Source organism: Meriones unguiculatus, chromosome 14, assembly GCF_030254825.1.
Source record: "Meriones unguiculatus strain TT.TT164.6M chromosome 14, Bangor_MerUng_6.1, whole genome shotgun sequence".
NCBI lineage: Eukaryota > Metazoa > Chordata > Mammalia > Rodentia > Muridae > Meriones > Meriones unguiculatus.
Window position 1 is genome coordinate 79,624,306 of NC_083361.1, and position 17,239 is coordinate 79,641,544.

At 37.4% G+C, this 17,239-nt stretch overlaps 1 long non-coding RNA gene across 1 annotated transcript in view; it reads left to right on the forward strand.

The window, feature by feature from the left end:
* Nucleotides 1-8,633: 8,633 nt before the first annotated feature.
* LOC132647262 (uncharacterized) overlaps nt 8,634-17,239 on the forward strand; it is a 2,298,480-nt gene continuing 2,289,874 nt past the window's right edge. The window contains exon 1 of the long non-coding RNA XR_009585629.1: nt 8,634-9,093. This is a non-coding gene — a long non-coding RNA (uncharacterized LOC132647262). The remainder of the gene's footprint in view (nt 9,094-17,239) is intronic.

Sequence of the window (17,239 nt, forward strand, 5' to 3'; positions counted from 1 at the left end):
CTTCAGCAGCCACCTGTGTAAGCAGCAAAAATATTTTTAAAACAGTAGGAAATATTGATAATTATACTGAGAAACACACACACACACACACACACACAAAATATTGTTGGCCATTTCTTTTAAACCTGTGAGCATTTATACTAATGAAAGGAAAAGACTTGTTTCAAATTTTAACATCTTATTTTCATGAAAGAATTCTGCTATTACCCTATTTCCTGAGAGTCTCTCTGCTCTTCTGACTTTGATCTGGGAATACAAATATTCCCTGGTGAATAAAATACTTCTACCTCCGATGACAATTTCCAGGGACTTGTGTGTGTGTGTGTGTGTGTGTGAGTGTGTGTGTGTGTTCTATGCTTGTAATACAGAGCTAGGGCAAGAGCAAGAGCAAGACTGAGAACAAATGGAGTTCTCTGTAGCAACATACTTAAGGCACTTTTGTATCCTGTCATTATTTTTTCTTATTGTTTTTAGCTTTATATTACCATTGCCTATTAAATTCTCATCAGTGATTATTATTGAATTTTCAACAAATCTATAAGATAATTAGATGAACCATACTTAGCCTTTTAGATGATATAACTTTATTTCACCCCTTTAACTTACATCTAATATAAGGGGTGATTTTGTCCATTACTTAATACCATTTAATTATGTTTTAAAATTTTAAAACCCACTTAAGTTAAATTGTAAATACATATGCTTGACCTACTTATATTTTTATTAAGTCATAAACTTGTTTTTAGATCTTTTGTGATTTTCTATGCTATCATTCTTCTGTTAATGATATTAACACATTATTTCTCTAACTTTACATATTTCGTGTGTTGTTTATTTGTGTGTGTCCTATGCTGGTAACACAGAGTGAGGGCAAGAGCAAGAGAGAGCACTACACTTTTATCTTCCAGCATAATACTAAAGAGATTTGGTGAGCCGGACGGACATGGTGGCACACACCTGTAATCCCAGCACTCAGTAAGACATAGACAGGCAGATTTTAGTGTGTTCGAGGCCATCCTGGTCTATCCCACAAGTCCAGGACAGCCAAGGCTACACAAAGAACCCCTGTATTAAATAACACACACCATCTGGCGAGAGGGCTCAGCAGGATAAATATACTTAGTGCTCTTGTAGTGGACCAAGCTTCATTTCCCGGCAGCTCTCACATGTTCTAACTACAACTCTGGAAGATGCAGCGTCTTCTTCCTGTGCTGCAGAAAGCACATGGCGCACACATACATTTGAGGGCAAATACCCATATAAAGGACAATCCGGATCTTCACATTTTTCCAGAATACACAAAATTAAACTGATGGCTTACCTCAACTAATAACAAACATTACGTGCTATCTAGTTTTTTAGCGGCACGCGCATACACACACACACACACACACACACTGATGTAAACACACAATATTTGGAGAGAGACCAACGGAACTTTTTAATACAAAACATTAGCTAACACGTTGTAATGCCACACTAGAAAATTATTCATTATAAGTTGTGAAAACACAGATGTGATGGTCTTGAATTAGATGCAAACACAATTTACAGATGGCATGATAGTATACATGGAAAGCCATTGAGAATAAATAATAAAGCTATGTTAAAAATAAAAATTCAATAAGATTACAGGGTGGGATATTATTATCTAAAACTGAACTGCTCCTGTGCAGGAATAAGTATCTGTTAGGTAATAAAATTGATTAAATAATAACAATAGTAATAAAATTTTAGAGAATAAAGTTAGTATGTAATGTCTTTAAAAGAGAATTATCAGACACTCCAGAAAGTCACAAAAGTAGCTTGAAGAAACTGAAAGAAAATTCCTTCTTCTCAATTAAAAATGGCCTCAGATTTTAAGTGTATGCATCCTTCCATTTATTTATTAATTTATTTATAAATGTAACAAGTTTTTGTGCTGCTATAGTAATCATAAATGTCACACAAAATAAACATGTAGAGTTGTTATTAAAAGGTTGAGCAGAAAGAGCACTGAGGGATGATTATATTCCAAGATGGCAAAGCCCATGTCAACATACTTGAAATTAAAGGAGATTTACATGAGTAGATACAAACTAACAGGATAAAACAGATGCCTCCAAAATGGGTCAGTCTCATTTAGAAACAAGATACGGGGCAGGTGTTGTGGGACTCACCTGTAGCATCAGCACTAGGGGCAACTAGGGCAAGAAGACCATAAGCTGGAGTCCACCATGGGCAGCATGATAGAATGTGCCTTGGATAGAGGGAGAAACAGGAAGAGGAGAGTTAGACAAAGAAGAGGAAGAGGAGAGAAGGAAGAGATGGTGATTTTTTTTTTTTTTTTTTAATTACAGCATTGTGCTGGCTACTTTCATGTCAGCTTGATATAAGCTAGAATCATTGGAGTGGAGCCTCAATTGAGAAAAAAATGCCACTCTAAGGGGCTATAGGAAAACCTGTAGGGCATTTTCTTAATTTGTGATTGATGGGGGGAAGCTTAGCCCAATGTTGTTGGTGCCATCCCTGGATGGACTTCCTGATTTTTATAAGAAAGCAGGCTGAACAAGCTGTGAAGAGGAAGCCGGTGTTCAGGACTCCTTCATCTGCTCTTGGCTGCGGGCTCATACCCTGATTAAGTTCCTATTCTAGGTTCCTTCTATAATGAACTGCAATGTGGAAGTATAAGCAAAAATAATCCCTTGTTACTCGGCAGTGCTATTTTCTTAAAGCATTAGAAACTCTAGCCAGAACTTGCTACCAGGATTGCAGGGTGTTGCTGTCACAGCCCTAGCCATGTGCTTTGGGAGAATTATGGAAGGACTGAATCTTTGAGCTTGAAAACCCCAAAACGTGTTCAAAGCTTGGTGAACTGTTCTTTGGGAGCTTAGAAGATAAAAATGTTCAGAGCAAATCAGAAGATGGAAGCCTGGCTTTTGAAGTCTCAGAGGGAAGCAAAGACTATCAGGCTCTTTTGGGTTGAGAATTTGGATTTTAGCCAGCTCAAGCTGAATAATCAGCTGTAATAGACAAAAGGACAGAACCACAAAAACCTTAGCTTTAATGGGACAATGAAGGCTGGTCAGTAGGGCTGAAGGACAGATGTGGTTAAGAAGAAAGCAGCATCACTGAGGTGAAGTGTTCGGGGAAGTATGTCCTCAGGGTCAGCTGTGTTCCAGAAGTGGCCAAGGTTGTACCTCATGCTCAACTTGTTATGTAGAAGACGCTCTCAGGTGATATTGGTTTTGAAGGCATGAAGGGGTCATGAAGAGCAGGTGAGTATTCTCCCTGTGTGGCAGACCTGAAGGCCCTGAAAGGAACCCAGGAAAAGCAGCCCAGTTGCAGGAGAAGAACCCAGCATTTTGGTGATGCCAGTAACATGGAAGAGTGCCCAAACCAGCAGCACCTGTGGAGTAGAGCCAGCTGGAGCCTCAAAGACAAATTGTGCTTGCTGCAGAGGGTGGAGCCAGAACAATGAATGAAGCCCTTTGGGGAAGCCTAGAAGACCATAAGTGGATCCCAGACATTGGGTTTTTGGAGTTTTACCCTGTTGGAGTTTTATTTTACTTTGTTTAGATTTGATTGTGCCCTGGTTCTTCCCCTTTAAAGCAAGAAAATGTTTAACTTACTTCTTTTTATTTTATAGGAACCCACAGTTGTAGAATTTGGACTTTTCAAAAGGAGACTTGGAAAAAAAAAATTTTTTTTTTGAAGAGACTGAATTTTAAGGTGTTTGAATTTGTAAAGATTGTGAGACTCCTTAAGTTTCTAAAATGTTTTATATTTTGGTATTTTTATTAATGTGTGATCTTGGGGATGAACAAGAAAGAAAAGGTTGTGGCTTAACAATGATGTGTTTACATGTCAAGCTGACAAGGAACAGTTGTCAACTGGCTAGATTTCCATCAACTTGACACAAGCTGTAGTCACTAAAGAAGAGTGAGCTTCAGTTGGAAAAAGGCCCCATAAGATTGCGCTGTAGGCAAGCCTATAAGGCATTTTATTTAATGATTGATGGGGGAGGGCCCATTATTGTGAGTAGGACTCTGGACAGAGCTCCTGGATTCTACAAGCAAACAGCCTGAGCAAGACATGTGCAGCAAGCCAGTAAGCAGGTGTCCTCTGTGGCCTCTATGTTTGTCCCTGACTCCAAGTTCCTGCCATTTGATTTCCTGTCCTGACTTCCTTCAGTCATGCAGAGTGATGTGAAAATACAAGCCAAATAAAACCTTTCTTACTCATGTTGCTTCTGCAATGGTGTTTCATCACAGCAATAGAAACCCTAACTAGGACGTGGACTAAGATTATATTTTATCAGTTATGGTTAGAACTAGTGGGTCTTTCAGAAAAAAAAATCTATTCTACACATTGTGTAGTATTTTTTTCACTTTTGATGGCAAATGTATCATGGTACAATCCTGACACAGTTTGTTTTCTTTTAATTTTTAACTATTATATTAAGAAATATCTTGGTGGTTTCCAGTATTGACTCTCCCGATTGAGTCAGCTATAAACATCCTACATGCTGATTTTTATGGAAACATGAGTATTCATTCCTTTGTATAGATGTCATCGTGGAGTTAATTTGCTTTGCCTGATGAGAGCTGCATGCATGATTTATTAAAATAAATAAATAAATTTTTAAAATGTTGCAAAATTTTATAATCATACTAGCAATATAAATGACCCAATTTCTCTGGATCCTAACCAATATTTGCACACCCCCTATTTCTATAAGTAGCTACTTTGAACCCCCTAATTTGATTTGCTTCTTTCATAAAGGTTTTGTGATGTTTTAGATACCTGAATTCTAACGCTGAATATTTTCATGTTCTTATCATTAAATTGTGCTGTTTGCTACCTCTTAGTTTTATTATTTATTTATTCTTTCTGTGTTGTATGTGGCAATTAATATTTGCTATTGATCTATCTTCTGGTAAAGCTGCTGTTAGACCTAAACAACTGTATACCCAAATCACCACACAGAGACTGGGATTTATTTAATTAACGTAGAGCACGATGTTGGACAATAGTTAGTCTATCCTAAACCTCCAGGCCCTCGTAGTTTCTTAGCATTTAGATTTACCCATTATACTTGCTTTTTGTGATATATTAGGTCCATCTCTCCACGTAGATCCAAGATCTCTCCTCTCCTCCAGCCTCAGTTCTCCCAACCTCCCTGCGTATCTGGTATCTTTGAAATTTTTGCATTTTAAGTCTTACATATATTTTCCATGATATAGTTTGCTGTGTTGTCTTAGCAGAGCCAGTACTTTAATGAAACTTAGAGGAGATTTAATATATTAATTTTCCTTTTTCTCATTCACTATCATACTGTTGTCAAGCTGTACTCAAATCCTGAAAATTTATATTTTTCTAAGAGTTTTTAAAGATTAGGTTTAGGACTGGATTCGTTTTGAGTTGGTTTTCATACAACTATGACATTACAATTGCAGGTTTTTTCCCCCAGCTTATTTTTATTTCTTCTAGCACTTTCATTCAGTAAATGAAAAGACTTTTTATCTACCGAATTTATTTTCTACCTTCCCTTTCCCTGCAAAAACAAACAAACAAACAAACAAACTGAACAAAGAAAATTTCAAAGACTAGATAAAAGAAAGAATGTAGAGGGAGCTTACTTTGTCTCAGGAGGCCTTCATGCCTCATTCCTCATTTCCTCTTCCCACCTCCATTTAAAGTCACAGGCTCAGTGTTTACAAGGAGGTGCAGGGTGCTAGAGGCTGGATGGAGAGAGGATTTCATGAAGCCAAGTGCCAGGCCTTTCAAGATTGGGACAAGGCAAGTACTTTCAGCTTCTTCTCTTGGAATAATCAAAACGAACCAGACAGGAGGTTTGTAAAAAGATGCCTTTTCACCCTCCTTTCCATCCTCCAATCTACATATACAGAACCTCCAAGCCCTCACCAGCCGCTGAAAACCTTGGAAGCTTCAGAGTTGGTGAAATTGTTGCATCAACAGCTTGTAGGACTTTTTGGTTCTGGGACCATAATGACATGCTGTTTCTTTGGCTATGCCCTTGCAGACCTATGATACCCTTATGCACAGATTCCACAACCCGTCTGGCCTTAGGTCTGAAACATCTTGGTGTCCATATCAGAACCACAGTTACTCTAGTTATTCATAATCTTCATCTCTCTTCACAGTCTCCATAAGGAGCAGCCAATCCTTTCCTAGCATGTTTTTCCTGTACCCAGAACTCTTTAAGTGATGTTAAATATTTGTGGAGACAGCATGATAACTAAATGTAATACCTGTCTCTAAGCTAGATAAACTCCCACAGAGGAAATTGACCAAAAAAAAAAAAAAAAATACATTGTTTGCTCAAATAGCAAACTGAAAGCTAGGGTAACTAATGGTATTTTAACATTATTGCTAAATTTATTGAAGTGTACTAGAGACCTGGTTATATGGAGACATAGCTGCAGATTTGTGAGATATTTACTAAAATAAATTGTAGACATATAGCATATGTTTCCTACACTCAAAATGCTCCAATATCCCTGTCTTTATGTCTCCTTTGCCTATCTGTCTGTCTCTTTCAGACAAAAACAATATATAGCAAGTATATTAAATGTTAACAATTAAGTGCATAGCATGAAAATGTTTCCGTATTATTTTCAACAAATTTGTATTTGAAGTTGTTTCCAGCTAAAAAGGTGGAGCTATTTTTGTTAAGTTTTAAATTTTTTTCTTTTATCTGACTCAGTGGTTGTCAACCTTCCTGATGCTGTGACTCTTTAATATAGTTCCTCATGTTGAGGTGACCTCCAATCATAAAATTAATTTTCTTCCTCCTTTATCACTGTAATTTTGCTACTCCTCTGAATAGTAATGTTAACATCTGTGTTTTCTATGGTCTTAAGTAATCCCCGTGAATGAGTCATTGAACCCCAAACGGATAGTGACCTACAGGTTGAGAAATGCTGAGCTAAATGATTTCCTAAAATTAATAAAAATTGCTTTTTGGAAGATTGTTAGCCATTGATTTTCCCCTACTCTGTTCCATCAAAGCTGTCAAAACTCACATAGAAAATGTGTACCTAAAGCTGCTGCACTGCAATGGCAGCATGTGGAATGTGCTCTCAGCAACACATATGCCATAGTAAGCGCTCCATGAACGCTGGTTTCCAGTGTGAGCTGCCATACTTCCACTTCCCATGGTTGACCATTATCACCACTCTGAGAGAGCTCAGAGACCCAGAAAACCCATGACTTGCTCTGTCAGCACACTGTTCTCTACTTCTGTTCCTTTGTATTTCATTGTTCTCCACTGGCCATTGTATCGTCAATGGCAAACATTAATTGAAAGTGAAACTGTTTTCCATTTTCGGTAGTAGCAACACATGCAAAGTGGGTCCTTCTCCTATGTCAATTTGTCTGCATTTTAAGATGGATGAGTACCAGACTGAAGTCACAGCAAGGTTAGAGAGAACAGCAGAGAAACTTTCTAATGCCACCCAGCATATAAACTTGGAAAGGTTTATTCTGTTTCATAGTTGGCATAGCCAGCTCAAGTTGTCACCTTGAACACCTGTATCTTCAGTTGAAGAATTGTCTCCTTTAGAGTGACCTGTGGGCAAGTCTGTGGGTCATTTTCTTGACTGCTAGCTGAGGTAGGAGGGAATGGCCTACTGGGGCTGGTGTCATCTCTCTACAGATGGCCCCAGGCTGTGTAAGAATTGTAACGGAACAAGCCAGAACAAGTGAGCGAGGAAGCAGCGTTCCTCCACGCTTCTCTCTCTAGTTTGGCATGGCTTCCCCTGTTAATGAACTATAGCCTATGTGTGGAAATGAACCCTTTATTTTCCAGGTTGCTGGGGTTTGTTTGTTGGTTTTTGCGAGTGTTTTATCACAGCAGAAAGAAGCAAACCTGTAGGACTTGGAACATTACTTGTGGACATTGTCTTCATCTGAAACAGTAGTTAACCTTTTCCAGTATGCACAGCATTTCTCATCTGTGCCTTACGTGGCTGTCTCATAGATATCCCTACTCTCACTTCATATATTCACATGAAGCTTCTTAGACTTTAGCAATTTCCTCAAAGTTACATAGTGTATAATGTTAAAATGTCCCAGCACATATTTCCTTTATTAATACGAAAGTGAACAAAGTTATTTCCCTTAATTTTCATTTAGTTGGTTTGGTTCTTTCTGTTTGTTTTTTAATGGAGAACTGATTTCCACCTAGATTCTGCTTCTATTCTCAAATATCCCTCCTGTGACAAGGGATATCTAGTTTAGGAAAGTAGTTGGTTAGTTAAACCACCACAATTTCCTTGAAGTGTTTAATCCCCATGTGCTGACCTCTGCAATGAGTGCTTTGAATTGGCTTTGAGATAAGACCCTGAGCTGCCTCTGCAAACAACGAGAAAAGAGAAAAGTTTAACTTAGACACTCATCAATTAGACTTGCTGCTCATGACAGGAAATTAAACGGGGAAAAGAAATCAATTCCAGGTGTAAAATGTTGAGCAGTGATTTTCTTCTTAGTTTTTAATTTGGTGCTTCCAGACCTGAGTACCTTCTCTATCTTAGGCTGATCCAATCTCCCCCCCCCTTTTTTTTTGATTGATTGTTGAATCTATTGAAGAGTGAGCCTTTCTCTTCAGCCTGAATCCCCAGCAGCAAGATCAGTGGACTATGAATCCTCCCCTAAAAGGCTGGGGGTCTTTGTGGAAGAGCCGCCACCCAGCACGAGCTTTTTGAGTATGCAGAACACATCAGCTCAGCCTGAAGCTGGCAGTTAGTGCACACACACACACACACACACACACACACACACACACACCAGTGCTCTCCCCTCAAGTGAAACAGCATTAGCAATCGCATCTCCAGCTTCCTGAGCTGAGACCAGCAGCACTGCCTGATGTATTGGAGGAGCAAGAGGAGAGCAGTTTCGGAGGCACGGCTAACAGAGAGCTGCCACATCCAGTTGCAGACAGCCACTTCTTCCCAGCTGTTTTCCTGCTGTCAAGAAGGCACCAATTCCAAAAGCCGGTCAGCTTGAGGAGGTGTCTGCGTGGTGCTTCAGGTAAAACCAGTTTCTAGCTGTTCTCTTTTCTCACCAGCCAGCCACCTAACCTCCTTACAGGTAGGTGCTTGCAGTTTCTTCTTTACGTATGGAGAATATTGCAACATTTATTTTAGCAGAGAAAGTCTTTTCCACTGGAAGAGACGAAGCAGTTAGGGACTTGAGAGTTCAGCAGTGATTTTTTTTTCTGATTAAAGTTTTAGTGCAGACTGCAATTCCAGGTATACCTCCTATCTTTCCAAGTGGGCAAATGTGAGACTCAGCCTCATTTTGTGATTTGCAGGCAACTTTACATTTAGCCTAAGTGTGTGAGTCTAACCTTTAAGTTAGTTGACAATTGTTATGCAACTCTGCACATGTAATTTAAAGAGTTTTACATACTCTTTCTTTCTGCCTGCATAAATACGTATCAGCCTTCTGGGAACTTACGAATTCAAACTCTCCCATATTTGAAGTGTGGTTATTGAGGCAAGAGGGAAAGATGCTGAATCACAGTTTAATACTCATGCAAATTGCTGTATTTCTCAGAAAGATTCCAGTGTCAAATGTCTTTTCCTCTTTTCTTTTTCTTTTTCTTTTTTTTTTTTTTTTAACTCTAAAATAGCCCTGGATGATGTGGCTTCGAAGAAGAGAAGTTTTTAGTTGTTATAAATCAGTTTGTCTTGCTGCAATGGCTATCTTGATAACATGTCAGTGTAAAAATTTAACCTAAGGATGTGTTTTCCCTACCAGAACGAGCTAGAATCTAGGATTTTACTCAGAGGAGTTTTCTTTTTCATTCTCCTAACAAAACTATAGTTTTATTACCTGAGCCTCTTTGCTTTAGTGATAATGCTAGTCTTTGTAACATCTCAAGCATAACATAACTTAACCACATGTGTTTTGTGTTCCTATCACCAGCAATTTTAATTAAAGAAAGTTTTCAGAAATGTTTGCATACCTTCCTGTCAACAATCATGTTTGTGTTTCCATGGACAAGATTGGTGAAAGAGTAACCTTTCTAATTAGTCAGATGACTGGGAATGACCATAAAAAAATTGTTCACAAGCTCTCAGTCCTGTATTCAAGTTAATACTCTGACTTTCTGAATGAGTAGTAAGTTGAGAAAAGAAATTTTCACGGAGTTGTGGCAAGCATGCAATGGGAAAACAAAAGTTCCAGTGACTGTGTGACTGCTCGTACAATGTCATGTTGCATATGTACTGAACTTGGCGGAGTTTCTGTTTGTTGTCCTTGTGGGAAAATGCCTTTACATCATTCCTTGGCACTTTTTTTTTTTTTTTTGATATGGATTCTGAGGTTCTCATGGAAGATAGTAGCCCAAGACTTCTTATTGATCTTGAAAGTCAAGAAACCACTTTGATATCACTCTGGGGGTTCAACCATGTAGCCAAAGATTATATGAAAAAAATCTGCCTGTAAGCTCCTTCCTTGGAGGATAGACAAGTAGCCAAAATTGCTTTCTTTACATGGCTCTAGAGTGCAGTTTTGTTAGTCCCTCTGAAAAACTCAGTGGGAACTTTCCATTCATAATGTAAGTTTAACAGTTAGGTTTGCCACTACCTTTGTTTTTCATAATATCTTTGTTTCTGTTTTTCATAATATCTTTGTTTCAATGCTGGGCAAACTAAATAGATTCTTTAGAGTCCTGTGAAAAGGTACATCCAGAAAGCACAACTTTATATTTTCTAACAAGCAAACTTTGATTCACATCTAAACTTGGGATGAACATGCATGTATTTATCTCTCCATGGTATTATGTCACATCATAGCTAGAACTAAGGAAATAACAAGGCAGGTAGAAGAAAGAATAGATTTCAAGATGAAATTAGAGAAGGACAAAGAACTCTTTTTGTTTTTCTCTTGCCAAATTCTTCCAACTCTACCAAGAATCTAAAAGATCCAAAGACATGATTTTAATAAGACCCCTGCTCTAGAGATGAAAGACAATTTAATTCAGTTGTTTTTCTAGACTTTCTAATGTGCAGGCCACCTCTAATCCACTAATGGTAAACTCCTGGAGTTTCTTTCAAGGTCTTTCTCACTCAACCTTCACTCTAATGTAGCAGTGTGAAGCAGGTTAAAGAGCTAACCAGTTGCTTGCACATAATGAATTGCCATTCAGAGCTGACTTTGCTGAGAGGGAATCAATTTCATTTTGTTTGGAGCTAGAAGTGATGACTCCTCTGTCACTACGGTAGCTTCAAGTCGCCGGCCTTGATACCATTTCTTAAGATGCATGGCAAACTGGCAATGGGGGGGGGATTATTACTATTTAATAAGGCAATAAAAATAATGATTACTATTAGTTAAGGAAACAAGTCATCAATAAATATCAGTGTCCAGTGCTGTTCTATCACATATACTTCAGTTCTTCTCCATCATTGCCGTGGAGTGCTGCATAGAGATACATATATGCCTGTCTATATATATGTCATACATACACACATACAAACACACAAACACACACACACACAGATACACACACACACATATGCACACGCACATTTTGACTTTAAGATCTTTGCTGACCAATCAAAAGAAAGTGCAGGAAAGGTACCAGCAATCTCTCTCAGCTTTTATGAAATTCAAACAGGTACTGAATGCTGAGGAAACCATGGCCTTTACTTATGCTAACAAGCTGATTTTTTTCCTAAATTACCTTACATTATGATGTAGCTCTCACAATGGCACATTGTAGGCACTCTTCAGGCCTGCGCTGAGTGAGTGCAGTAAATTGGGAGAAAAGAAGTGTTCTACAGATGCAGTACAGAAGAGGATTCAGATCCAGATGGCCAAGTTTTTTATAGCAATACATCGGAAGGTGTTACATGCTTCCACTGCTGCTATCCCACTATATCCTCTCTAGTAAATGCAGTTTGGGGAAGGAACTGATTACTAAAAACCACCTCTGAAGCAAGAAAGTAAAATTCCTTGTCATGTTAAACTCTCTGTCTTGGTAGGGTGCTTTTTATCTCCGTAGCCCATAACTATTCCATTCTAATGCCAGAGCAGACCAAATTAGACTTACTGTTAACGTTTTAATTTTAAATTATTATATTTCCTGCCCATGACTCTGTTTCCCTCCCTGGGTATTTAGCACACCTTGGAAATATGTCAAATGCCGGCACTGGTACACAGAATGGCTCTCAGACAAGTCTCCATCTGTCTTTCTAAGTGTCTCCTGTCTGAAACCAACTTTTCTAATTTTTCTGAGTCTAGCCCTACAGTTCTGAGAACTGGTGAGAGAAAGGGGTATTTATCTCTGCTTCTGCCTCACTCAGGTCTTCAAATTTTTCTCAAAAAAAAATACGGAAAACCAAAACTCCTTTTTTATGTTATTTTTCCCCTTCCTTTTTATAACTTCTGGGAATGTTTTGCTGAGGCCAGTGTCATCCTGCTCCAGCAAAGGTATAGAAAGTGAGCCACCTGGTGGTAATGAAACGAAGGGCGATTTTCAAATCTTTAGTTCAGCCAACTTGGGGCACATTGCTAATTTTCTTTTAGAGTTTTGCATTTACAATGAAAACTGGAGCTACAAATACACAATTCTTTGGCCTAATTTATCTTTTCTGCCTGATATAACCTGTCCCTTTCATCCCTACTTTTTGTTTTCTTTTTTTCATATGCACACATTTAAAATCTGTTCATGTTGTTTGCCATACATTAAATGCCACATGTGTTACCCACATTAAAATATCCCACCATTCAGAAGGTACTGTGTAAAGAGGACAGTGAGCTTCCACAATCTCCATGGATCATTTATACTGTATTTTGAAAAGCTTGTTTGCAAACATAATCTAATAAGGCACCGTGTTCAGACTTAATGGAATTTATATATAATCTATACTAAGAGAGGGGATGAAAAGCAAACACGCACACTCACAAGTATGTAAACTTTTATTTTTAAGAAAAGTATGGATAGGTGTTAAGCATTATTTCCTGGTATATGACGTTAGTCAATAGAGCTAGCCCATTTCACAGCTGGAAGCACAGTTCTATTTCTGTCTCTGCCTCTCTTTCTCTCTGTGTCCTGTCTGTGGATTAGGATGTAAGTTCCCCACTGGTACTCTAGCACCATGCCTGACTCTTCAGGAACTGGAGTTCTCTACGTATGTCATAAGTGTGACATTACCACAAAGATATAGGACAATATTATTCTCTCTCTCTTTCTCGCTCTCTCTCCTCCATTTCTTCCAATATGGAATAATTCAGTGCAGGTGAAGGATATCACAGTAATCAAATATCAGGTTATTTGCATTTTAAATGGATCAAAACCAAAACTAATTTTGTGGCTATGTGGAAAATAATTTGGTTATTTCCATAATTTTCTGTTTAATACAGGCAACATTCTGAGACATACTGCTTAGGACCATGTGTTCCGATTTGCATCTTCTATTTTGAATTAGCTCTCCATCTCTCTAGGTGAACCCATTTCATTTATGCTGTTCTCATACTGAGAACATTTTTCTTTTTTGGACAGTTATCATGGGTAAATGAATAATTCTTCCTTCTTAGGAATAATGACAGAATGTCATTGTGTTAAAGTTTGTTTTTCTACATCAGCTATATATACAGTGTAATATATGAAAACAAATAAAAATTTATACTTTCTAACTTAGCCTTAGAAAGTGATGTTTTGTTTGTGTGAGAACTAAAAACTCAAAGCTCAAATGCCTTGTCCACTTGAGGTCTTAACGTGAAACCATTTCTCTTGTAGTAAGTACTGCTGCACTGATTCCCATGTCTCTGTGAGGAAAGATTAAAAAAAAACAGTAAAAACATTCAAGAATTTATAACATTCAAGTATTAAATGTTAGATCAACCACAGAAATCTATAAAAGCTCAATTGAGATTTCTATCTATGTGTTAGCAGTTGGGAGTATAATTTTGACTGGGAATTATTTGTTTTTTTATAAGCTCATACGGCTTTCTTTGCAGAGTGTAACGTAGAACTTGGTTAGTTTCCTAGATGCATTTGTAATTGTGTTAATATCTTCCAAACTAATGTCCTATAATACAATCTAACATTCACTCATAAAAAAATAAAAATGAAAGTCTAAAAAAAATAGAGTCCTTTCTTTACTTAAGTTTAGCCTGTTGAATGAAAACATAAAAATAAAATGGAAGGGAAAGAACATGACTACTGTTAAGTAGGGTGAGGAGAAAATGTATTTTAGTTTAATGAGAGAGCTTAGGTAGAGGCAGGGACACCTGAGGGAATCCAGATTGGACATGATCAGACTCAGCTGGGTTATGTGGGAGAAGGTGAGAGAGGAGAATCAGGTACAGCATCCAAGAGGGTGAAGGTACAAAAGGGATGGGTAAGCAACAAGTCTGGATTATTTAGGAAAGAGCCTCTAGGGACTGGCAGCCTAAACTCCTGGGCTAGAGATTTCACAATAGAAGGCTGGGGTTTGTCAGCTACACCCAGTAAGAGATAGGGGCTGAAGGATGCTGGGAAAACCTGGAGGTCAGGCCTGCTCTGATTTGTTAAATACACACCTCAGTCTTGTCCTGGGCTTTAAACTAAGCAGCTGTAATGTGTGCCAAAGAATTGCTGTTACTTGTCTCTCTTCTTCTTCCTACATGCTACCTCCTCCCAATCTAGTATCTTCCTTGTTTTATTTCTTCCCGTTTAAACCATCAACCTCACACTTATTTAAATTCCCATTTTCCTAGTTAAGGCTCAGGACCTACAGCCAACCTTTATTCAGTATTGTGATGCATTTGTCTAATTCTTTCTCAGTTGTCCTTTAAACAGATGCGAATTAGCCCTTTGATGAACTTGATTATTTTACAGATTCTCTTCATTAATCACTCTGGGTTAAAAAAAAATAACCCAACCTGTTTAAGGATCTGGGTATTTTGAGACCTTGATGATTTACTTAAGAGAATGGGGATTTTTCGCAGTTGCTGTCTGTGCTTACTGGAAAACCTACATACTCTTCAGGAAGGCATATTCTCCAAGTTATTCCTAGCTTCAGAGAACGTATTGCCTGTCTACTGTATGTTGGTTGACCCTGTGACACTGTGGCATATGAACTCTCTTATTGTCTACACTACAAAATGAAATATATATTTCATCACTGTAACTTAATAGAAGCAATGATTTAGAAAACTATCCTACCCTTCTGTAATAGTATACAATAAAGCCTTCTTAAATCTATGATAAATTTTCTCAGTACGTAGCCAGGTAATAATGCCCGGTATTCTGAATACACTGTGCAACTTTGAACAGTTAACAAATATTTTTTTTCTTTTTCTTGCATCCATAACATAAAAGAACAAGTCAGACTGATTTGTCATAATATCCATGAAAATCCCCCATACTGGACAGATTATGTACTCATTGATATCTTTAATTTTAGGTTGATATTTTCCAATCCGTTATCAGATCCTCACAATGATTGTAGCTTAACTTTGTGATATTAGCAACTTGTTTTGAAACATGTACAGATTTCCTTAAATATAGCAACATGTATATAAAAGTGTGTGCTGTGGTGGTGGTGGTGATGGTGTGTGTGTGAGTGTGTGTGTGTAAAATTAAAGGTTTTTCCTCAATGCATATAGTAATCATATTAGTGTATTTCATATTGTTGGTCTATAAAACAACACTGCATAAAAGAATAAAAATGAGGAAATCACAGGACATAGAGGCTTTTACATAATTTTAGGCTGTAATGTTTACCAAAGACTCTTGTTCTGTAGCTTTCCATGTATACATGGGAAAGGAAAAAGAGATATGTGCAATATGGATATTTTGCATAAGAGTAACAAATAAAATATATTTAGTTGTCAAATACAAGAATAATTTTGATTTGATGGGATTTTGTGTTATCAACTTTACTGGCATGCTCAAGTGTATCTTTCTGCCCAGTGATAAACTGGATTTTGTCTTTGACTCAAGGAATCTAATGAAAGCTAGCAGAGCAAATATGGAGAAAACAAGGAAAAGGAAACTGATCACATAAGGATAACCAGGAAATATATTATTAGGTTACATGTCATATATCTTTTAGAAGATTTTTGCATACTTAACACTGGAGAAGAAAGCTATGTTGAATACAGAAACAGAAAGAGGGAACCCATGGCTGGGAGTCCTTATTCCACTAATCAACCCATTGTCTAAACTTTCTAACAGTTCCCTCAATGGTAGTGAACTGTCACTAATGGGTCTCAAACCTCTTGTACTCTTAATTTGGGATATGTTTACCAAACCTATTCTGTCCTCCAACTACTTCTATACTAAACCAGTAATGCTGAGATCATTATACACACCATAGATAGAGCCATGTCTAAAGAGATGGATAAATTAACTACTATTACTGGTATAAAGCTATGAGACCAAAGAAAAAAATAAGGATCAATAGGAAAATGTGTATGTGAAAACTTCTAAAAATAATATTCCAATATTTACATTTGTCATATATTTTCTAACCTACAAATTAAAGGCAACTTACAGCAATGTTAACAATTATTCTACTAATAATTACCTTTCATGTTGAGCCATTTATGGTTTATAAATCCTTTTATACATATTTTGTGTATTATGTCTTGTTTAAGTCAACAGTGATGACTTTAATACATTTCTGCATGTTAAGATCTCTTCTCCATAGATTCCTTTTACCAAAATATTCATAATACTAAAATTTACTGACATGTTTTTATTTTACTGTTAGTGGTATCTATCAAAAACCCCAAGAAAATTATTCTCATTTAAGATTTATGGAATGATGCAAAAAGATGGTATTTTTAGCTAGTGATATTTTAATTCCCATAACTACTCATAGCTCTATCTGAGTTAGACTTTCGTGTTTTCTGTTATGGCTTCTGTGGAATAAACAGTTTGTTTTCTGAATTAAATAAATTCTCACTAACTATACATGACAACCCCAAGCCTGGGATCCCATCCAATTTAATTTGCTTAACCGCTCAGCAATGCGTCAATTGTTAATGAAATTAACAAACCAATGTCTCCTATATTGTCTGAATTTACATCTATGACTTTGTAGAGGACAGGGTCCAACATCCTGACAAAAGTTTCCTGTTGACTTACTAATTTACCTTAACTGTCACCAAGAACGTGACTGCATACATGATTCAACCTGTCCCTATCCTATTGTGTTGGTAAGGAACTAAGCCACTGAAGACTCAGTCAAATCTTTATGGAACTTGTGTTTTCCTAAAATAGGCCTCTAAAAAA